This window comes from Balearica regulorum, chromosome 17, assembly GCF_011004875.1.
Source record: "Balearica regulorum gibbericeps isolate bBalReg1 chromosome 17, bBalReg1.pri, whole genome shotgun sequence".
NCBI lineage: Eukaryota > Metazoa > Chordata > Aves > Gruiformes > Gruidae > Balearica > Balearica regulorum.
In genome coordinates, this window is record NC_046200.1 from 8,871,189 (window position 1) to 8,894,787 (window position 23,599).

At 40.4% G+C, this 23,599-nt stretch overlaps 1 protein-coding gene across 3 annotated transcripts in view; it reads right to left on the reverse strand.

Moving 5' to 3' along the window:
- Window positions 1–23,599, reverse strand: part of ZDHHC8 (zDHHC palmitoyltransferase 8) — a 119,231-nt gene that overhangs the window by 44,644 nt on the left and 50,988 nt on the right. The window contains exons 2-4 of one of the 3 annotated variants that reach the window (XM_075770249.1): window positions 12,286–12,342; window positions 12,169–12,196; window positions 11,301–11,636 (exon numbers count right to left, since the gene is read on the reverse strand). The exons of 1 other annotated variant lie outside the window; for it this stretch is intronic. The gene's annotated coding sequence lies outside the window, so the exon portion shown is untranslated. Of the gene's footprint in view, window positions 1–11,300; window positions 11,637–12,168; window positions 12,197–12,285; window positions 12,520–23,599 lie in introns of all 3 variants that reach the window. One more of the 3 variants, XM_075770250.1, reaches the window with a different exon arrangement.

Consider the following 23,599-nt stretch of genomic DNA (forward strand, 5'->3'; position numbering starts at 1 on the left):
TGTTTGGCCTAACATCTAGTCTAACTGCAGCGTGACTCCACAGAAGTTAGTGAAGGCAAACAGGCAAAGTAAGAACCGCATCCTCTGGATCAAAAAAGGTTTTCAGAAAGGACACGTTCATTTGCTTAATATTTCTCTGGCAACTTCTAAATTTTGGAAATTTCTGGATTTTTCAGTAGGCACAAAGTCCTTTTTCTAGTAAATAGGAAAAGCATGTTTTACATTTGTCTTTTATGATGGCATTTTCTGTATATCAAGTGAAAGGCAACCATACAGCACCATAATAATGTGTTATTTTACCTTCCTCTCAATTTTGAGTTTCCATACTGTCACATTTTAGTCCATCAGTTGTTGCTAAGTTGTCTCCAGTGCGATATGAACTTTCCTGTATCATACTGCTCACAAGTGGAGGCTAGACTGTGAGAGTCACCTTGAAATGTTTTGCTCCTTAAGCATCCCCTTTCTACAGAGTGGATACAGCCTTACAGGTGGATGCTGCCAGCCAGTACTGGGCAATTAACTGCAGTCCAGTACAAAAATTGCATTAGCATAATAGCCAGGCCTAACATCGATCTAGTAGATCAGTGCAAATCTGCAATGCAGATGCAGGAGCCTATTTAACCAGTTCACTTAAGTATTTTAAGTTCAATAACTGAAGCAACTTTGCTAGTCAGCTGTTCAGCACCTTCTGCATCGTGGAAGGTTCTTCATAATTTACCATAACTCTTGGTCACTGGGTGGTCTGCATGTTGAAACACCATTGTCTGAAACAATGAAAGCAGTGGCTACAGTGTTTGTAGACTGCTGAGATACTCATAATACAGGAACTAAATAAGCATAAAGAAACACAGCGCTGTCGGTATTATAATCAGTTAGTGCTACCTCACCTCCTACAATCGCAGCTGTATGAGAAGAAAATGGTTCAAGTGAAGATCTGTGCTCAGCTTCCAGATACTCCCAGTTATGCTCTGTGGCTGCGAACTCAGGCCCTTCAAAGCTTTTGCAACCATAAGCTGCAACTCCACTGTGTCAGGCTCCAGGTCCATTCATATTTACATTTAAGCCAAAACACAACATTTACAATGTGGACTTTGAAATTCATTCATAATATAAAACAGACTAATAGATCAACTCTTTTACCTAAGCACATAGAAAGATAGATTTTCCTGTGTATTAGTGCATTCCTTCCTTCTGAACAAAGATCTGACAGGAACAGGATTACAGTATCAAGTGCAGGGAATCAAAAAATGACCTGCCAGCACAGCTGGAACTGAGCACCAGTGGGAGCCAGCCCCGACCCCAGTCAGAAGGGAAGACTGCAGCCTCCTATCTTTGCCTTCTAGAGAAGACAACCAGCAACACTATCACCAACATCTCACTGTACCAGTTGGCCCCTTCTACACAGCAGCACATGGAAAGGAAAGAAGGACTTTTACAGCTTTTCCTACAACATCCAATTGCATCAAGGACTGAACTAGTTAAATCACTGCTCCATGCCAGCTGATAAATTCTGTTCAGAAACCAAGTAAGCATTTTGAAAAAAAGGTTTGATTAGAGCTGCCTGGGGGCCTGGCAAGATGCAGGAAACTTACATGACCCACTTATATTGCTGATCAGAAGCCTTTTCCCAGTGGAAGGTGGGAAGGTGCATGAGAACAGCCAGTGAAATTTCAGGGGAAAGCTCTCCACAGAAATATTCTGTAGTTCAGCGTCTCCAGCTTTCATTACCATCACCATGTAGCATCACAACTTTTTTGGGCTCTTGTCTACCAAGAATACTAAAGCTTCGTCATGCAATTCCTCTAACTTTTGCTTTGAATTTGTTTCCTTCAATGGAGCTTTCTTGTAACTCCAAAAGACTTTCCATACTACTAAAGTGTTAGGAACACTCCCTGTGCATAAAGAATTTACACACTTTGCAGCAGGAATCTTTTAAAATTGTTCGCTTTTGACCAGAAAGCAAGCTCAGATAGAAGCCCCTGATGGAGCAGAAGTGTCAGTGATGGTAAAGTAGGAGTAAAGTGCTGCAGCCATGAAAGAGAAAAATAATTTAGTTGGATTGTGGAGTAGATACTTGGAACATATGTCAAGGCCAGATCAAAGCAGCCAATTGTTGCTGTTATCTACTTAATCTTCTGTTGTGTGGAAAAGGGAGTTAGGAAATTCTTTTCAGCCAACGCGACTGCCTAAGCCAATGCTCAAGGCAAATAATGCTCTAAACAATAAGGCATTTTGTTTCACTCTGCAATAAATACTGAATTTGCAAAGACAGCTGTTTGGCTGCAGTCTCTTCCTGCAATCTCCAGTCAATACCTCATATTTACATAAATGCATAACCATACCAAATCCCCTCCACCCTCAGGTCTCCGCTCCTTGAGAGAGCGGGCATGAGGTGGGAAATGGGGCTAACAAAACAAAAGTTAGGCCACTTCCTTGAGAGCTGCCACATGGTGCCTGTTTGAAAAAGTGATGTTCATTAGGGGCACCGTAGCACACGAGATCCATCTGTGGATTTTTACTTTTGAGTTATTGAAATATTTTCACAAGATTATCAATCATAGAACAGTTTCATTGCAGAAGGATGGATCTCTAGCAGTGGAAAGGATTGACAGAAGCAGCTCCTGTAAAACGGGCATTAAAACCAACTGTAAGTCAAGGCAACAATCTGAAACCTTTGCTTCCAAGGGAACCCAGCCTTGACAAACTAGCATCAGCATCCGACTCTACTATGCAATGGTCCTTGATCTTTCAGCAGCTATATTATTCATATAGTAGATTAATTGATTATTGTTTGCCCTACGTATTGATTGTGAAAAGCTAATAAAATGCAACTTTGGCTGAAAATGGTATGTGCAAATCTGTGCCTTTATGTTGAAGATACCAGTAAAACTAGTCAAATCCACAAACAGAAATCTTAATTTAAAGGAACATTACCCTGAAGGTACACTTGTCTTCCTGTATATACAGTAAAATTCTATCACCTGTCTTTGGCAGCACAGACCATTAGGAACATAATATTCATAGGTTACAATATAGACTGTAGAAAGACAGGGTATATTCATTTAAGTTTTAACATATTTAATAACCCTCAAAATGGAGGGTTCTAGAAGCTCATTATCCTACTTTGCCAAGCAGAGAGTTATTCGTTCTTGCACTCACACCAAACTCTGCTAAACTTTCCATTACCAGACCGCTGAAGTCCCTTCAATGAAGATGAATGAACATAGCTGTTTGCAGATATTATAGGAATAGGCAGACTAAGCCTGCCTTTTTCTCTACCAGAAGCACTCCTAGCTATGACCAGATTTCTGCGTCACGGCATAGCACATTAGGGTTGTTCACCCAGTCACTGCTGCAGACTCTGAGGATAAAAAAGGTTTGAATCTAGCATCATCTCTCTGAAAGGAAAAAAAAGGTTTTTTTTCTATATGATTCAACGTAAAGCACAACCTCTTGCACTCATTGTGTCCAGTAGGATGAGTACAAATCTTTAACTTGATCTGGATCTACTACCATCTCCTTTTATAAGCTAACTTGTAGGCTAAAATAAGGTATTTGACATGCTATTGAAATTGCGGATGCTTGGAATGTGTAAGAAAAAAAAGGAATGTGAACCCCAGTATAGCTCTTATACCCAGGTGCATCTTGCTTCCTCTTCCCTAATTCTTCACCAGGCACATGGCCCATTCATTGACAAGTGTGTTTTCCCAGTTTGGTTTCCTGGGAGTCTCTATTGGCTGCACATCAAGCCAAATGTTCATTTTGCTATCAACATAGCCAGGGGGCTTAGAGATGCTAGCCAACCCTTGTTCAACTAGTGTTACTGTTTTACAACATGTCATGCTTGGTGATATTGAAAGGAAAAGACAATACAAGGAAAAATTAATCTTGTGATTAAACACAACACTTTGGATTGCTGGCTGCTGACACTGGCACCATGCCACCCTCTCCAAGGACAGAATAGAACCTCTCTGCTGTCTTCACCAACAAAAGGATTTTTACAAAATAAGGGTCTCTTGCTACGAATGATCAAAATGAGCAGCTTGGCAAAGAGACCTGGCCAACCATCAATTACAGCTTTGTTCTATCCCAACTTAAAGCTGACACTGTCCAGTTTCAGACTGAGATGATCAAAGTCCTGCTCTTACAGAATTTCTGCATGCCATGTAAGTTACAGCTAAATTAACAATATATAGAATTTATAGCTATTTTATAAAAGAATAAGAGTTTGAAAATTTGTTTTAAAGATATTTGTGTGTGCCAATGCAGAGTACAGATTGTTTTGAAATGTGAATCCTCAGGGCTTGCTAAGCACCTGCTCCCTCAAAAGCAGGCTTATGTGCCATTGAAAGACCTGTGCTGATCCTCTACAAAAGGATTGCTTCCTTTTCAGCTATGAATATTTGCATAGGATACTGTGTTAGTTATGCCAAAGTCCTCTTTGATACTTGCACTCGAGCATAAACTGTAGTTTTTGTGATCAGTTATACAATGTTCATTTTTATTCTGGCAAATGTTAAAATTTAATTTGAACTCTGCTTAGAAGGTCTGCCTTAGGGAAATTCAGATATGCAAATATACTTAGTGAAAACAAGAAAGTTCATAAGCATGGTCAAATCAGAATGCACTTCTGAATGACTTCTCACTATCTTTGTGGTAGAGGAAACAGTAAGACAGAAACTCCACACTATAAACAGCAGGATCTGGCCTCTATGTTATTTGCAAATGGAGACACTCTCCTGCCCCCCTTCCAGTCCTGCTCTCCCTCTTTCCACACATTCTTTAGTCGACCGCAAAATCTCATCACTTTATACACGAAGTATTCTCTAAAGTTTAACAGCATAAGCACTGCACAATCCTTCCTGGTCCAAAAAGCTATCATCTGTGGCAAATCAAGTGAATGACCAATATAGCTACCATCATCACCAAAACCATCAACAAGACCTTCACACAAAAACATTTCAAATATGAAGAAATCCAAACCCCAAAGACTCTATAGTCTCTAATTCTTATTTCAATATGGTTGCTGATGTTACAGTATACCCATTAGTTTTGGCAGCATCAAGGCCTCTCAGTGGATCAGTGTGATGAATGATACTTCTTATAAAATAGCTTTCTAAAAATCACTTCCATCCAGCAGCTGTATACAGCTGTCTCCCAACAAGTGTGATGATATCGCCGCTTCCCAGTAATAAATAGTGAAGATACCACTGCTTCCCAAAACAAATGCTATTTTTATGAAAACCTCTCCATTTGTATATTTTATTACTTTCAGCCATTCCTAAACTGCATCAAAGGGGACACGGGAAGTCTCACTAAGAGAGTTGTGAAGACACAAATACATTGATCAGAAGAAGCCTTTGACCAAACCTTTGATGATGAATAGCAAAGTAACAGTTTCTGGAGTCAACATCTCAAGCTTTGAACGGTTGTGGCACACAAATATGGTACTGAGATATAAATCACATCATCAGAAATGGAGTACAACCTGCTCGTTTGCGTGCTTCCCCTGCTGAAGTAACTGTAAGAAGCTGTTCTTCAGCTCACTAGGCAGGAAAAACCATGTGTTGATAGAAAAGTCATGTTACCTAATGCTATGAATCCATAAAAGTGATGAAGAGCCCTAATGTTGATGCAGCCGGTGAGAAGATGCTGTCAGATCATTAAGCATAGCCAGGTGATTTGTCAGTGTTCAAAGATGTTGAATTTTCTATCTTCCACTTCCTCCCTCAGGCTCCTTGCACACGCTCATGTCCTCCAAAGCCATCTTTCATTACAGCCTGAAAATCATATTTCCTTTTCTCCCTATTCACCTTAAAAATCCTCCAGGTTTCCAGGGATGATTTTCAGCTCACTCTCTTCTTTCTCAGAGAGGCTGGGTTTGTGCACAAACATTTATTAGCAAGCTTAGGCTAACACACTGGACTGTGATTATCATGTTCAGTGTTCGTAGGAAATTCTTTGCTGCTGCAGTAGCTGAATGCGGCTATCCTACATATGGGCTTTTTGTTCCCCCTTTTGTGGCTACAGACAATAAATACTGCTTATGTATGCTTTTTACAGAGCAGCAGATTGGTGTTAGATTAATTCTAAAACCTATTTTATCAGATTAGTCTGATTAGCTCAGATTTCAGATCTGTTCTGCACGACATACTAAAAATCTCTCTCCAGTTTAAGTTCTGGGAGAAAAAGCAGTGAATTCTCAAATGTATCATAACAGAGAAACAAAGCTCCTACTAAAAACAAACCCAGAAGTAAGAGGCACCAAGGCCATGACAAATGGAAACAGTAAAAGCATAAAGAAGCATCAGGAAAGCTCCTCTAGTAATAATCCACCATGACGAACGTGCCTATGACTTTGCTAAGTAGCACTGCAAGATCACACTGAGGTTTTTTACTTATGTAAGCAATTCTGCTTGGGCCAGAATGACTGTGCATGTGAGCAACCTGCCAGGGATGTTTTCAGCTAAAGAGTTCATGGTCTAATCCCACAGATACAGGTAAAAGAGTAATTGAAACATTCTTCATGTTGTTCACGGGGTGAATGCTCTTCTGACTTAACCATAATGCTTGAACTGAAACATCTCACAGGAGACAAGAGGAATAGACACAAAGATTATACTGTGAGAAAAGGATCTTCAAAAACGCAATACAGAGAAAGCATTTTCACATTTGTGCAACAAAGATAATTTCTATAGGAAAAATCCACTCCTGCTGTAGGCTAATATTTTGCATACAGTGAACACAGCCCTGAACAAGGAGATCTCAACTATGACACACAGAAAAGCATATACCTTTACATTCTCAAACAAAGCTAGCTTTTGACCTGTTAGGGGAGGGGTGGAGACACAGCAGCCTCACTTTTGTCTCAAGTGACTGCCTTCCTGTAATTCAGCAGCAGCTCGGCGCTGCATTAATCTTACTTCACAAATGCTCCACAACATGGACTGGCTGGACTTCAGGACAGCAAAAAAACCTCAAGTGGAAACTGCCTATGCTTGCTCGAACACCTCATTTTCAGGCCACTTGTCATCTTGGTATTAACAATGCAATGGCAGTTCTACTGTGGAACAAATTCCTTATAAATATGGATTTACAAAACTGAAATGCCTAGGTAATAAAGACAGCTGAGAGACACAAACCCACAAGTAGGACCACATTTAAGACTGCTTGCAAAATGTGACCAGAGTGACAGCATACAACTCTTCTTAACATCTTTATAAATCTCAAATATGAGAAATATGCATTTAAACAATACATCAGAGGACAAAAGTAGCATTAGAAGACTCAAATAAATGCAAGTCGCAGATACATAAATACAATATTTTATTATTGCACTACATTTTCAGGCTGCATAAATAATTGTACATATATTCTGTGGCTGTACTAAGCCACTGTGACAACTATGACCTTATTGTGGCAACAAAATGCCAAGAAATCCCCTGAGATTTAGCAATATTTCCTGACACTACAATCCTGCAGCTATCTCCACAAGCAATTAAATGAAAATGCTGCACTGCCTCCTGCTACATTCCAGAGAGCTGTATCAGGCAATTCAGCCTAAGAAAAACATTGAAGATGTATGACCAGTGACTGACAACTGCCAATCAGCTCTAACATACTCACTGCAACTTCCTGAAGTGGTTCAGGTAGGTTTGCAAGAGAAATACTATGCTATATTCCCCTGAAGGTGTGAAAAATATCTTCCAAACAGGTTAATCTCCCTGAAAAGGAAACCTATATTCTTCATGGGGAAAAAAAAATTGCAGTTGTGGAAGATGACAGATTGCTTTGCACTTTCTAAGCCAACCCTTCCTGCCACCCCCACCACATACAGAGAAACTGGGCCATGCTGCATCGAGCATGGCAGCAGCCACCAAGAATATCCCAAAGGGGAGATACTCAGCCAAGTCCAGTCAGGCACCCAGTCTTTTGCTATCAACTACTTGCTTGGCTGGAGGAGCAAGGAGGCTTGCAGCTGGCTGAGACATGTCAGTGCTGCCATACAAAAAAGCCCTGGGAAGGGAACAGAAAGGATGTAAATGTTTCCCAGGGAGTAAAGGCAAAGGAAAAAAAAAAAGGCAGTTAGAACTAGACTGCCTTGGATTAAATGTATAAAGGAATAATAAGTGAAAACAGAGGGAGATGCCAAATGTAGAAGAGAGAGCAGTAAGGAAAAAGTACAGAGGACAGAAAGGAAAACAAAAGTAAAGGAGGTGGCAGAAAGTTGCAAGAAAAAAGTCTGTTTTCCACAGTGCGACACTAGTGACATACCGAAGACAGGAGGGGTATTTTTTGCTCCAGGAATGGCTTCAAGGGAGACAATTCTTCCACCTTCATTTCCTCTAGTTTGATTCTCACTCTGTCAGTCCAAAGTAAAAATTCCTGCCTCAGAAGGACTGACAACTAACTAAGCTTGTCCTTAGAATAAAGCAAGGTACTGAACATGGAAAGGCTTGGCATCACATGAGACTAGTCACTGAATGCTGCTAGGAAGAAATCTAGTACGTCCTTGAGCTCAAAGCTACAAAGGGCACTTCCACAGTAAACTTACCAGCATTGCAGTGGTCAAGGTCAGAATCACAGATGAGTCTCTGAATCATCAATATAGTCTTTAGCTCTTTAACGTTATTCATACAAAAAAAGATAACAAGTAGTTGCAAATTTTGGGTTTTTTTCTTTTTTTGGGGGGGTAGCGGGTGTTCTTGCCTGGTTTTGGCTCTGTGTCCACTATGAGCTGGGCTAAGCTTACATAGTTCGTAGCTGTGCTTTGTCATGCCTGAGCTAGAACATACAGAGATGCAGCCTGTACACAGCATCTGTGTGACAGCCTCTTCCTCAGGTTGTTCAGACAACTACTGTGTCCACCAAAGGACATGCTCTGCAGGAATCTGACACACATGAATTGATTTTAACACATTATTCAGGATTTTGCTTGTTTTCATCATGCTTTTCTATTACAAGCAATATCACCTTCTTAAACTATTAAAGGACCTGGCATCAAATAAAGTAGAGCCTCAAATTCCTGCCTGGAGGGTCTATGCTACAGCATTTGTAGACTCAATCAAAAGGCAAAGTTTACTGATAGACAGCCAGACTTTTCAACTTCATTTGCTCAGACCATACCAGAAGCATTCAGCACTAATACAATTCTAGCAAACATAGCAATCATTTGTTCTGCTTGACAAAGGTCGCCAGACATCAGCTTGAGTCTCCCACTGAAGTCCGTTTACCAAATTCTGCTTTCAGTGGCAGAACCAAAGACTCACTTCACAATGAGCTGGGCCTCATTTTTTATAATAAGCAGTCAGGAACATTATGCCTTTCTTATACTCTGCAATTTTAAATTTGTAGGGTATAATCCTGAAAACCAGGATTAAATTTAATATGCTTTAAATTCATATGATCTCATTACAGGATGAGATGATTCTAGACAGACTATGTATGTTAAATGTACTAAGAGGCCCAGGATGTGACAACTATGCACATAACTTAGCAATTCTGCTGGAAAGGAGGGTTTGCATAATTTTACTCAAAGAACCTTTTGATTTTAGTCAGTGAAAATTCAAACCAAGTCGCAAATTCTGAACACTGAAGTAGCCTGCCACTTAATGGCAACTCCCCTTAAAACTACTAGATTTTATTCTGGGGCACAAAAAAGGACAGAGTTTTAAAGAACCTTAAGCTGGTCTCTCTTACTGTGGCAAGGTACCAACTCACTCTCACCTTCCAGTAGGATTTGGAAGGTAACAGCAAGTTGATACCTTGTCTAATTCTACAAGTGCAGAGGTATGGGGTTTGTGTGTCTAATTTATACATGGACATTTCCAACTTTCAAAGGGGAAAATGTGATTTAAGTACAAGATTATCTGCCAAATTCCTCAAACAATTACAGATGCTTCTAACATGTCTGACCTAAGAGGCTTGACAACTGAAACCTAGACTTATCCAAACCACCACAATTTCCTCTACAAGCCATTTGTCTAGAGTAAAAGGACAGGAGGAGATCTAGATTTATGGATCATGACACAAACTTATAAATCTTTGCTTTTACTTTACGATTTAAAAAACATTTAAGCATGAGTTTGCCAGCCAAAGTAGCTTTTGGTCCTTTAATCACGTGTTCCAGTTTAATGGACCAGAAGCAGCACTTGTGTTTCCCTGTCTTAATGTACGCTTACTGTTCTAGTTCAATGCCGGTATCTGCCGCAAGAAAGCATGTAGCCACACTTGCAGAGTATTGGAAATGCAGCTGCTAACTCCACAGTGGGGACTAGCCCAGATGAGGTGTCTTTTCCTTCCAGCCTTAACACTTTTCAAGCTTATAGGCCAGAAGGCATTGCTGCTGGCACACCAACCATCACTTCTCCAACCTCATAAAGAGATTGCCTGGCATGGCAGGAACAGAATGGCTATTTACAACCCACCTGTCCAACACAGGAGCTGTAGTGTGTATCAGGGTCACTCAGAACAGAGCATGGGGTTGGAGAAACAGCTTTGTCTTTGTAGGTGTGAAGCAACCCCAGAACTGCTGTGATGTTCAGTTTCTTATTCTGGATCACATTGCCCCAAAGTTACTGTTGCTTGACAATTCCAAGATAAAGAACCTGTCCTCAGTTTCATATAATTTACCAAACTTTAACCATTTTGGGTGACTACTCTTCAACCTCTGTCAAATTAATTTTTCAGCTAGTTTTTTAAACAAGCAAAAGAAAAACACTTCTTGCCCAATTAAATTCCAGTAACTTAATCTTTGTGATACTAATGGTGATGATGTTTTGGGCCTAAAATTTGGCAGGGTATTGCCACTGACATTTCTTCAAACCAAAACTTTTAATCATGTATTACCCCGATTTTTTAAATAGCTTTAGCTGGTTCAAAACACCATTTTGTCAGTGAATCAGCTATTCAAAAATCCTAATGAGGGACCCATGTTACTAGGAGCTGTATAAACACAGCTGCTAGGCAGGGTCTGGTACAGATTGTAACATAATGGTTTGAATTCTGTTTGGAGAAGAACCTCACAGTGGCAACTTAAACATGCCAAACATACTTCTGTGACCTCAAAAAGAAATGTGATGTGGTTTAATTAAAGTGAAATACTCAAACATGAAGAGCAGAAGGTGGAACCAGAGCAACCGTGACTTAAAAGTTATGTATATTTGCACAGAAGAGCAACACCACTTGAGTAAGACATGAAAAGTAGCTGAGGAGGAAAGACAGCTATGAGGGAGGAGGAGTGAAAATAACTTGAGGCAAAACCAGAGCCAAGGAGGCCACTTGAGACCTGCTCTGCCTACCAGAGCGCTGCGAGCCCTGGTCATCAAAGCAACTAAGGAACCACTAATCCTGAAGGGAGGCTTCCAGGATTTAGCAACTCCACGTGGAGAGCTCTTCAAATTGTATTCAGCTTCAGTCGGATCACTTTCCTTCAAAACTATTCACCATTTTCAGGGTCCAGGAGAAATCCAGTGTGGAGTCAAAAACAGATGGGAAAATGTTTAACAACAAGCAGACTGAGTCAGCGCCAGGCGAAAGCCCAAACGCGTGATTCGGAGATAAGGCACGTGAGGCTACAGGTGGAAAGTGCTGAGAGGACTGTTTCAGGTGGGTGCTTCTGCAGGCTTCTCTGGATGCTGCAGAAAAAGATCAAATACTGGTTATACACACTTTTCAGTGGTTTTAGTGAGGGGGGGTGGGGGAGCAGGAAGGCTGGTTGGTTTATTTGCTCAGTGCTGAAATAGCTCTCAGTTCCAGCTACAGACAGTTATAATCCTAGCAATCATTTCACTGTGTCATAGAAACATATATTTGAGATAGTCTGGCTTCAATTTATTCAGTATATATAACAGTGGCAAGGAGTTTTCAAAAAGGGTTTGTGGTTGGATTGATGGACATGTAATCATTCTGGAAGGCAAGATGAATCACTAAAAATAGTGAGGTAAAGCAAAAATACACACTGGATTCTCCTTAGTCAAGGAAACAAAAGAATAAATTATATCGAATTCTACATGTACTATAAGGTATTACAGGGGAAAAAAAAAAAGGACCAGAAAATTTTGCAAGAGAACTTACTTCAAAGAATATTTAAAATTGAGATTGAAAGGATGTCTAGGAAATCTTTTTGGAATGGATGTAGAATTTACTATAACTAACTACATAGCTTACCTTCTTGCTGGATTGTGAATTCTCATTCCTAAAAGAGAAGAAGAACATATCAGTGTTGTATTGTCAGGCTGAAGCTGGGGGGTACTGTTAACGGAATTTGCAAAAATAATTACTTACCTAACTCTGTGCCTCTTAGGTGAGGAACGTCTCTATAACTTTAATTCTTTTGATCATCTTCAAAGAAAAAAAGAAAAAAAAAGAGAGAAAAAAGGGAGCTGCATCTCAGATCGCAAATGCTGGTGTCACCCAACTTGAACAATCCACGTTGGCTGCTGCAGCTGAAATTGGCTATGGCAGAGCAAATCGTGTTGCATAGCAGATGACTTAAATCTATTCTCAGTCCCACCTATACTGTACAAAAAAGAGGGCAACATTCATTCAATAACCAGTTTAGGTTGCTTGAGTTTTTCTTTGGGTATTTGTGTCTGTTTCTTAAACTACCAATTCTGCAGACTGGAAATTTTGTACAGAATAAATAGTTCCTTTCAAAAATCCCATTATAGACTATGGATTTTTCCCCCAAAATGCTACTTCCACTAAAATTTGCAGTCTTCTCTTGGACTTTCCCTGCTGGCAAGACAACACACCATTGCCTATTCTTTGGATCATTCTTGGTTGCTTGCTTATGAGAGCAGTCTGGCCTTCCTAATAGATTGCACCTGTGAGAGATTTGCCCAAGCAGCAAAATCACTCCCAGGGAAATAGCTTTTAACCACACTCCTTAATAATGATCTCTGGGATGTACTGCCTGGACTGTGGATTTTAGCGTGTTGCTGACTGACAAAATCTTTCCATGAAATGGAGCCTTTAGTCTGATTATGAAGATCCTTCTTGCTGGGATTGATCTTGATGCTCATTTTCTTTGTGCAGGGATTGCTGATTTGGAGAGGGAGATCAGAATAGCCAAGGAGAACACCAGGGGTCAAATCAAGGACACGAGACAGGCCACTTGCTAGGGTAACTACAGAGCCTCATATTTTGCTGCAGTATATGATTTGTACATCATACATTGCATTAAGAAATAAGACACAAAAGCCACAAACTGTATCATGTTCAATTCTGGCAACTTCAGTGGGCTACAAAGTCCAAGCCCATTAGGAGGAAGTCTATACCCTATGTTTGACATATGTTTGTTCTTACACAGCCTCTCCTTGTAATTTCACCCATACACGCAAGTGTTTGACTGTATAGCTCACTTTTGGAGTTCAGTTTTGGAAGGTACTAACAATCCTGATAGAGGATACCTCATTTCTATCAAAACAGTTATCCAGATTCTCTGACAGGAGACCAGACAAGTTCATTCCAGGCATAAACACTGGCTACAGGAAAGTTCAAAGAGTTTATTTTGCAGCTTTGCTAAGAAACTGTAAATGGATTTCTGATGCCTTATCATATCTCATTCACTGCCATGTGGCTGGTCCATTACTTTGGACCTTTAAGCAAAAAAGAGTTTCAACTGCATTAGAAGTATGAACCAAGAAATTATTTTTGGTGGCCTTAGAGGATTGCATACATGTGAACTAAACATCTATAACTGCTGATAAATTCTTACTAGAGGTCGAACTTAATTAAGATTTCTGTTGATTATCCAAAGCCTTGGAGACTTCTTAACTTTGCACAATGTGTTTATTATGGCTACTGACATAAATCAGTTTTCTTGAGCCTGTTTCACATAAGTAAATCCTTCTGGGACAGGTGTTGAGTTGGTCAGAAGTGTCTGCTTCGTAGTTCTGGAAGCTAAGGACTTCTGTTTTTCCCAGTGCAGCGAAATACAGATCTAAGTTCAAACTTCTATACTTGCTGTGACAATGGTTGTTTGTTCTTTCTATATAATTTTTCTCACTAGAAGAGTCTTTGCATGCATTCTCTATCTCTGCCAAGATTAAGCTGCCACCTAGCTTAACAGACAACAATATGAGTAAAATTCAAGCCAGTAGCTTAGATATGATGAGACTGCCTTGCTAACAGGATTTTTCAGGAGGATAATGAAGATGACTGTTTCAGTCTCCACCAGTTAAGAGTAAGTTAAAAGCTTGGAAGCTTCCGCGACTCTCAGCCACTGACATAACGCACCCAAAAGTATTAGGGGTGTATGGGCCTTTACAATATGATACCGTAAGTGGAAAAGGTAAGACTATGTGGCCACAGTCAAGGGCCTTCCCATTTTCATAAACTGGGAAGATTAAAGAATTGACTCAAGTAATTAGCTAAAAAACTAAGTTATATTTACTTTATCCCATCTAGTTACTTATCTTCTTAAGTACAAGAATGAAATTACAGTTGTGACTCAGACTGTGTCAAGTTTTGATTTTTCCTTCATTTAAATTCTCTTGCCAATTAAAACATAGTTTAGGTTGCACTTCTCTTTTTTTCATAGTAGCAGAATGAAAAAATAAATGTAAATCACCTCATAGTCCTTAAAATGATATTAGGCTGGACCTTAAAAGCTTCTTTCTAATGTACACCTTGTGACTGATCTTATATTTTGATTATTAACAGCAATGTTATTTTTTGGAGAAGTAAATGTTCACTTCCAAATGAAGAAGAAAAAGGTTGCTACTAAACAAGCTGCTCTTCTCAGTAATCAAATTTTCCCCATCAAAACTAAAGAGTGACTCTTGAATGAACAAACTCTTACATCGAGACTCCAGCAATAACCAGAGAAACTGATGACTGTCCAAGTGGCAAGTCTCAACACTTGTTAGAGCTCAGTTTTGTAAAGTGTCCCTGCTGTCCCCATTTCCCATGAACAACTTATTTACCACCCTACTTCACAAACAGGGAAGGGATGCATTGAGGATTCATTATAAAAATACTTAAGTATGAAGGTAATAGGAATAAATCTACTTCAAAATGGTTGTAGGCTAGCTCCCAATAGCTGGGATTTACGCTTTGATGCTGAAAGACCTTGGTTCAAACTCTTCTGGGGTCATTGCATAAGTGCTTTAAGTTTTCAAAGAGAAAGATAAGTAAAAGATTAGGTCCAATGGTCTGATCTCCTTAATAAATAACCATAATAAAAATCTATGAATCATTCTCCCCTTCCTGAGTCAAAGCTTCCCAGCATCATTCCAAACCTCCCTCCTCCAGCTTTATTCAAATAGAAACCCCTGGTTAAGTAAAATGAGGAAACTCAGTGCTTGTTTGTAAGAAGTTTTCCCTCCCACACAGCAAGTGTTTTTCCAAGGGTGGTAACCCGCTATTTTACTGCTTTAAATGGGGCACTGCATTAAATAGATATCCCTCTATCTGAATAGGCAGAGGTACGAATTCCTCTTGTTTCTGGGAAGAAGGGCAGCCTCCTAGCGTGATAACAGAGGCTGACACAGCAGGTGGATAATGTCATCTATTCACAACTAATGATTACCCCAGGTATTTAGTGACAGAAGTGCTGGAGCTGTGTAGCACTCTGCAAGGTAACTGGGCAGGCCAATTCCCTGATAAGTCTGTTCCATGGAAAAACACACTGTTGATCTCCTGGGAACCCTTTTTTTGATTTGGTTTTGATAGCATTTTGATAGTTTGATAGAACTCTTAATGGAGTATTTGACCCAGCCTTAATGTAATCAGGTAAATCAGGTGAAAATGTAGAAAATGGTTACCAGAAACTTATTAATTTCAGCCTTTTCTCTGGCAGAAGACTAGGCAAAAACAAAAATAAGTTTTAATAAGACTGAAGATGTCAGGGAAAAACATCCCCAAAGGATGAGAAAGGAACTGGAGTCATAAAGGCAAACACATGGTAGAGAATCAGAAAATGCTCCGTTGGGTTCCAACTCCTAAATTAACAGTGCTTTCTGACGCACACTGGGGAGAGACAGCATTGAGACAATCTGGTTGTTCCCTTTATGAGATGGAAACAATCTCTTACCCTTGCTCAACCTTTTATAATAATCATCACATGAGGAATCACTCCAGTCTGTCACGCAAGGAGTCAAGGCACCCACCCAGCTCAGTTGCAGCAGCTTTTACCCATCACTGGTCTCCCTCTTCACTGCCCAAAAGGGTCAGTCCACATAGCATTACAGCTCACTACCAAGCTCTTCTAGGGACTGCAGTGGATTTATAAGGCACACACTGTCATACCTCCAAAACCACTTGCAGGAGTCTGTGACTTGTAGGAAGTGGAGGGGAAAAAGGTTATCTTTTGACAGTAGAAAAGAAACACAAACTTTAATTACCATATAGCTAGTGCCTAGCAGATGTGAGCACTGAAGATAAGGAAAATACCTATAGCATTTCAAATTCAGTTTTAAAGAGAAAGGGCTTAATCCATTTATAATTAAGTCACCAGAAATAGCGAATTGACATTCTGGCTCTGACCAGACTCACACATAGCTCATCCTATGACTACATGTATGTATGCAAAAACAGCTGAGAAGAGAAGCAGGGTAACTGAGCACAAGTTACGTTACTTCTGCAATCTATAACTAATCTTTGGGCAATCCTAACAGTGCCAAAACTCCACGTGGCCACTTTGAACTGGAAAAGAAGCCAAAAAACAGAGGACAGCCATCCAAAGGGAACACAAAAGCAGATTCCAGCAGCTTTGTTTACGGGCTCTATTCACACTGCTTAACTCTACACAATGCAGCCTGGCAGCGCTTGCCTGACCAAATTAACAGTGTGTCCCTAATGAGCCTGCCTGACAGTTCAGTATGTTGCCATTAACCAAGCAGTCGATGAGACTTCACGGTCCTCTCCCCGCTGCCTGCCAGATGACAGACTTGCCCCTCTCACTTAACTGCCATTTCCTTAAGGACAGATTAGTGACCTGTCACAGAGGCTTGTGATTTTCTTTTCTTTTAAATGGCATTTTCAGTTTTCAGGTGAACCATTGCCTTAAGCCAAGGAGCAGGGAAGGGAAAAGTTCCTAAATCCTCCTAGATTTGCTCCTAGATTTTCTTCTGTCCAAAGAATTGTGCTTAACATAAAGGTACAGGAGGGGAATACCACAGCATTGGTCTTGACTCAGACACTGCTCATCTAGCAGCTGCGCAGGATTCTGTGGCAGCTATATACCATTGTGGCCTGATGCAGGGGTGGAACAACACTGCTTGGTCTGATACATTTCGCAAGGACCTCCATCCCTCCAGCCACTGCAGTTGCCATCTCCAATGTCAGATACTAAAAATAAGAGCCAACTTACAAGAATTCCCAACAGAAAAGGAAGTGATTGGTAGTTTTGGGCCCTCTGGACCTTGAATTTTTTGATGGACACATGATTCAAGATGGGCTAGCACCACAATATTGAACTTCAAATTTAAACTGTGAAGTGGCTTGGATAGATGTGTTCAGTGTATTTAATTACAAAGTTTAGTCTCTTGATATATGGTACAATGTGGATTCAGAATTCTGTGGTCTACTTCTATTCAACTCTTTCCTCATTAGCGTGTGTTCAAGGGCTCTTAGAGGCAAAATTTTCATGAAAACAGAACAATCGGCCTAAGTTACACTTCAGGATCAGCTCTTCAAAATCTCCCTAAATGCGTACAGTGCAAATGCAGCGTGGGAAGCCTTCTTCCATAAATTAGAATTCAACTGGGTTGATCTCTAAATACAAGATACAGAGTATAACCCTGAGGTTTTTACTAGGCTTCATCCTAAAGTTGGCTCTTCTAGTGAAAGATGAAGTGTTATGATATTGCACGGCTAATTCAAAAGTAGGATACAGGGAAAAGATATGCATTCAAAGTGCCTGCAAGAATCAAACATAAAAGATACTGAGCACATTGCTGCTTTCAGAGATATGAAAGATGATGATATTTGTTCTATGTTAGATTAAAATCTCCCAATATCAGGTCAGCAACCACAAGACTTGTGAATATTGTAATGACACTTTACTCGGCCTCTACAGTTGGGTGGGCAATTGCCATGGTAAGGAGAGCCTCAGATCTCCCAAACTGCAGCCTCTTTAATCTGGATTAGTTTAGCTGCTTTCCTGCCTGTGGTTCCTTCGTGATTTTTCAAGCACAGACAGCAGGAAGGCACACCCTTTCAAGTAGGATGGAAATTGAAGTAGCTCACTGAAATACATAGTGATCCTTGATCATCAAAATCCTTCAAAACACGACCTGCACATCTGCCTGAAACATAGGTTTCAATACTTCAAAGCAAAAGTTACCAGCTCTGTGGTCTTAGTTTTCCAAGAAACAAAGTTCACTGATAACAATTGCTCTTCCAAACCATGACCATCTTTCATTTTGAAATCCTTGTTTCACCTCACTGACAAAACAAACTGTAGTTAAGGAGCCTAGAGGATTTAATGTACAGATAGGTAAGTAGTCTCATGGAGCTATTTTACATTTTAAAAGGCAGTTATATTCTTACACATCTAAATGTTATGGCTTCCATTAAAAAGTCAATCACTCAACATTTTTATCTGTTAACGCCATAAAAAAAATAATTTTCACATCGGATATTTTTTGTTAATTCCCCTTCAGTAGCAAGTTTCAAAATTAATTTGCAGTGCAATTCTGAGTGGATAAAATTCTGAACAGAAAACATTCCCCAGTTTGCCCCAACAGTGACAAAACCGTGACAACAGCAAAACATGCTACTTGCTTTGTCCAAACGATCCTTCTTTTCAGCTTTTTTGCACACTTATTTAAGATGCCATGAGGAGACCTGTATAGAAAAAAAAAATCTCCTAATACATAAATCCTACATAATACCAGAAACAAGAAAATATTCCTTCAAGGTAGACCTCTTAAAAAAAAAAACCCCAAACCAACTCTTTCACTCATCAGAAGCTTTCTAAAAAGGAAATATTACTCAAGAATCTTATCCCTTATAAAATGATCTGCAATTAAAGCAGAATAATTAAAAAAAAAACAACAAAAAAGCCCTCTAAGACACCTTTGTGACCCTCTTCCACTGCTGGTTCTCCACAGGTAGGACTGCAAACTAAGGAAGTCCATGAAGGCAGTAGTACACATTGGTTTTGAATGGTTTTGAAGTCTTAACTGGTTTTCTACCAAACAAAAAAACACCCTTTTCTGCTTAAGCCAACTAAACAATAATTTGTTTTCACACAAGCTCAGATAGCTTACAATAATGTTAATTTGAGTTTTATTTTTAAAAGTTAATTTCTCATCCCTATTGTTTGGGGGAGGGGGGTGGGGGAGGCAAAAGAAACCTCTAGAACATAGATAATATTAGTAACAAAGACATTTGGATTCACATTTCTCTGAGATTGGCAAAAGTGTATGTGAGGCAGTAACCTTATCTCACTCTTGCTGGTTTAAGTACGTTGCTCAGTCTTGTTTTCTTCATCTTGCAGAGTGAGATGATATGGGAAGAGATGCAGATTTTTATCCCACAGTGTGCTACCGTAGACTTTAGACCAGAAAGAAGTTCTATGGGGGAGAGAGAGACAAGATATACCCTGTACGACACAACTCAACATCACACAAAATGAAACCTTACTTAAGTGGGAAATTCAGATCGAAAGAAGACTTATTTGCTCATGTGGTTTGTGTCAGGGCAAAGTTTGCTTTAATTCCTGTCCATTTTACTAATTATTTCAAAGTGTATGTCTGTGCTCAGTGTTGCTAATCAGAGCATACAAAAAACAATACCCTCTCCACAGTCAGAGCCAAATTTAGAGGTCTGCTGTCCTGTTCATAAAGTTTAGTGTTTCTATGAGTAAGCACGATTAAGCCCCTGAGAATATCCAGGCTTCAGGACATAATTCCCACACAGAGCCTTTGAAGCAAGGCTTTCAGCATCTTTCCTTCAGGACACAAACAAATTCCAGTAACATGGCATCGTATTTTCTTCCCTTTAACCTGAGACAGCTTAAAATGGAACATTGCATTGAGCAGGAACCGGCTCTTCCTCTAGGTATTTTGTGTATAATGTCCTGGAATTTATCCAGATCCCACATAAGAAAGCATCCAGAAATAAAACTAGGGAAAGACAATATGAGCAGCCCCAGGCAAAAATGAATAGCACCTTGTCCTTGTTTTTTAAAATTCATTCCATGTACCACCAAACTGCTGGAAAACCTCTTCCTTCCCAAGCCCCGACTTCTCTCTGTCTCATTAGAGGTTCCCATTCAACGCCAGTGACTCAACACCTCAACAGGGAAAACAGTCCAGGCCAAAATTTATACCCAACAGGATGGGAGAATGTTAAGCTCATTGCAAGGAGGAAGGAAGGAAAACCCATTAGTAGTCAGAAAGGAAGCACATTTCAATAAGGCTCTTTTGTCTTTAGAAAAGCGAAAGCAAGCAGAGAAACATGTTTTCCCTGCTATACGGTTGTGCTTACATAGGCTTCCTGCTTGGAAAATCTTTAATTTCTGCAAAAACTACACAAAAGAAGAAAAATTACTAAACAGCTTAAGAAAAGAAACCTCCTAAATAACAATAACACAGATCTCTTGTAGAAGAGATTTAAATATTTGCACCTTTCAAGTAAATAGGAGGAGTCAAGGACTGTAGGTGCCAGATAAATAGTATGTTCTGACTAATTTTTAAAGTGTAGCACTTCACCTATGATTGAACATCAGACTGGCTCTCTGTGCGTGGTTGGGCAGACACCTGGGACACTGCTTGGCTGCTGGACCCTCTTTTCTTTTCTGTCTCAAGAACATAAGAAACACCACCCCAGGGCATCCCAGAGGTGTCTCTGGCTGCCTCTGAGACCCAACCAAGTCACAAGATCGCTTCATCATGCAACTGTTCAGTCTGAAATGGAGAATTCAGCAAGGAGACAGAGCAATGAGGTGCTTCTGGAAAGGATATAAGGGTAAGCTCACCAGGACAGGGCCCACAGCATACTTCAGACATGTAAGACTTAGGAACATAATGAGTCTTTGATGCATTTTTCCTCTACTACAGCAAGCAGATTCTGGGAACAGACAAGCATACATCACTGGGAGTTGGGAGTAACACCTGGCAGGTTCCTCTCCGAAATGGCATCTCCATGAGCAGCATGGGCTGTGAGACTGTCCATTCATTGGCACCAATGCAGCCCCATGCAGAACAAGCAGCACTGTGCTGACGTCCCTGCTTGCAGCACGCGCCTGGGTAGTTTTTCCAGAGAAGTCGTAGCACCTTCTGCAGCTGTGCCCGTCCATCTGTTTCCTGCTTTTGATGAAAACTCAGCTGCTTGGCTAGACTGGATTTGAACCTTAACAGGGAGGCTTTTTTTTCCTCCAACCCTCTCCATTGGAAATTCGATGCTTAAGCACAGCTCTCTCTCAAGATCACAGCAGACAAAGTATTATGGGTTATCATATTAGCTCCCTTCCGTCTGACAACTCCAAGAATAGGAGCATTATATACCTATCACTGCCTATCCGCATTGAAAAAAAGCCACAGTACTTTTATGCTTTCATTCACGAGTTTAAGCCAAGAAGAACAAGTCCAAAGCACCCTTGACTCAGGCAGTCCTACTCCTCCCAACAGTGGGTGGCACCAGCTCAAGACCAAAGCACCTTTGCGTGCACTGCTGATACGGCTTGGCCACCATTCAACACCACCGCACATAACATGCTCTTCAGAAAAGGGCCAAACAATAGAAGATTTGTGAGATAACATAGTGGAGCAGAGCTGAATATTTAAAATTTTGAAAAATGCAAGGGCCCAACAAGCCGAGCAGAGACACACACTGAACAAAACCTTTTCAGAGGCAGACTGAAGCCTGCCCACACGTTACCAGCTACCGGCCTCCACAAGCGTGAACTGAGGCTCGATTGTGTGAGACAGATCAGAGGCTTTCACCAGAAGTCTGGCAAACTGAAAAGCTCTCTAAGTTTCCAGCAGCAGGGCTGCTAGCAGGAAGCACAGTTCATAGGACCCCTCACACTCTCCTCAGGAACAATGATCTTCAGGAAGAAAAGCAACAGCCTAAAAAAACAATGGAGAGTGGGGATCAGCACTCCTGTGACAGCAAACCAGCTCCTAATAACATCTGGTGCCCCTTTGCTTTTCTGGAGGAGACATCTCCTCTGCATATTTCAACTTTCCACTTTAGCTGATCAGTTTTTGGCTACAGAAAGTGTTGTTAACATATTTAGCCTTATTACAATATTTATTTACGTTAGAGTCCATTCTCCTTCAATTATGCCCAAAACATATTACTGCTTGAGCTCTGTAAATCAAATTCTCTTCCCAGACCTGCTCCAAGTAGCCAGCTCTGGTGTGGGACTGCTGCCCAGGACCTGCTGATAACGGAGGAGCCATACGCTCATCTGAGTAGATTATCCCTCTCAACCTGGTAACCAGCACAGCTTCTCCATGGACTCCTCTGGGATCTCCTGGCTCCTCCACACAAGAAGCCAAACACTGACAGCCCCAGCCATACTGCTGGGGCACTCTCTGCAACATTCTTCAGGATCCTTGCTTGACACTGTGCAGAAAAAGACACCATTGCTGATTTAAGAGCACTCTGGACTGCAGCCGTAGGAAGCAGGGAGAATATTTTGGCCAAGCATCTCATCTGGCTTGTTCCGACACTCCTCTTCAGGCAACTGCTACTGGCCACAGTCAAAGACAGGATATAGGGCTAGATGGACCCAGTACAGCTGAAGTAAAAGTTGCAAGAAAAGCACTGTAAGAGGAAGTATAAATCAACACAGATTAATTTTTTTAGGTGTCATACTGTGAATAATTTGGCCTGGAGAACTTTGGCAACAAGGGTAGAGGCTGAGCATGCTATGACTTTCAGATCTGCATGCCTGACAGCTGTTCAGTCGAAAAGCAATTCTCAGCAAGAGCTTCATCAGGCTACGGGTTTCTCTCTGGTCACTCAGTCTGAAATATTCTGTTCAGAAGTAAAACTATTTTCAAGTTAAAGCAGGGTTTTTAAATTGAAAATTATTTTAAAACCTAATGCTTTTTGGCTCAAAGCCATAAGTAGACAAAGTTCCATTTATATTTATAGATCAGATTACCTCCTCACCATTCACACATCCATCTGTTTAAAAGGTGCACTTTTCATTTATACCTTCTTAGGAAAAAACCAACAAAACAAACCCCAGACCTTTTAACTTCTCAGTGACTATGGCCTTTCAATGACTATTACTGAAATTAACAGCACCCACTTGCATATGACTTCATTTCATTGCTATTTGGCATATAAGCCTCCATTCTGTGATCACATTAACTTAGATGACAGCAAGAAGTAAGGAATTAAACAGAAACCTGAAGAAATATGACTAAACCTGGGATGGATTCTGAATGGATTGGAAATGGAGCTTATGCCTGCAGCCTCTATCTGCCAGCACACTGTCTGTGTGCACGCTTCCCACACTCCCACAGCTCCCCTTCTGTCATGGGTTAATAACACATCACTGGTCTAAAATCCAAACTATGAAACAAGGAACAGGCCAACACACTCCTTTACAACAAATAGTCACTTTTAACAAACATTAGCTTGGATGCAGTTACATAGGTGAGTTTTAAGTTTATTTTTTTATAAA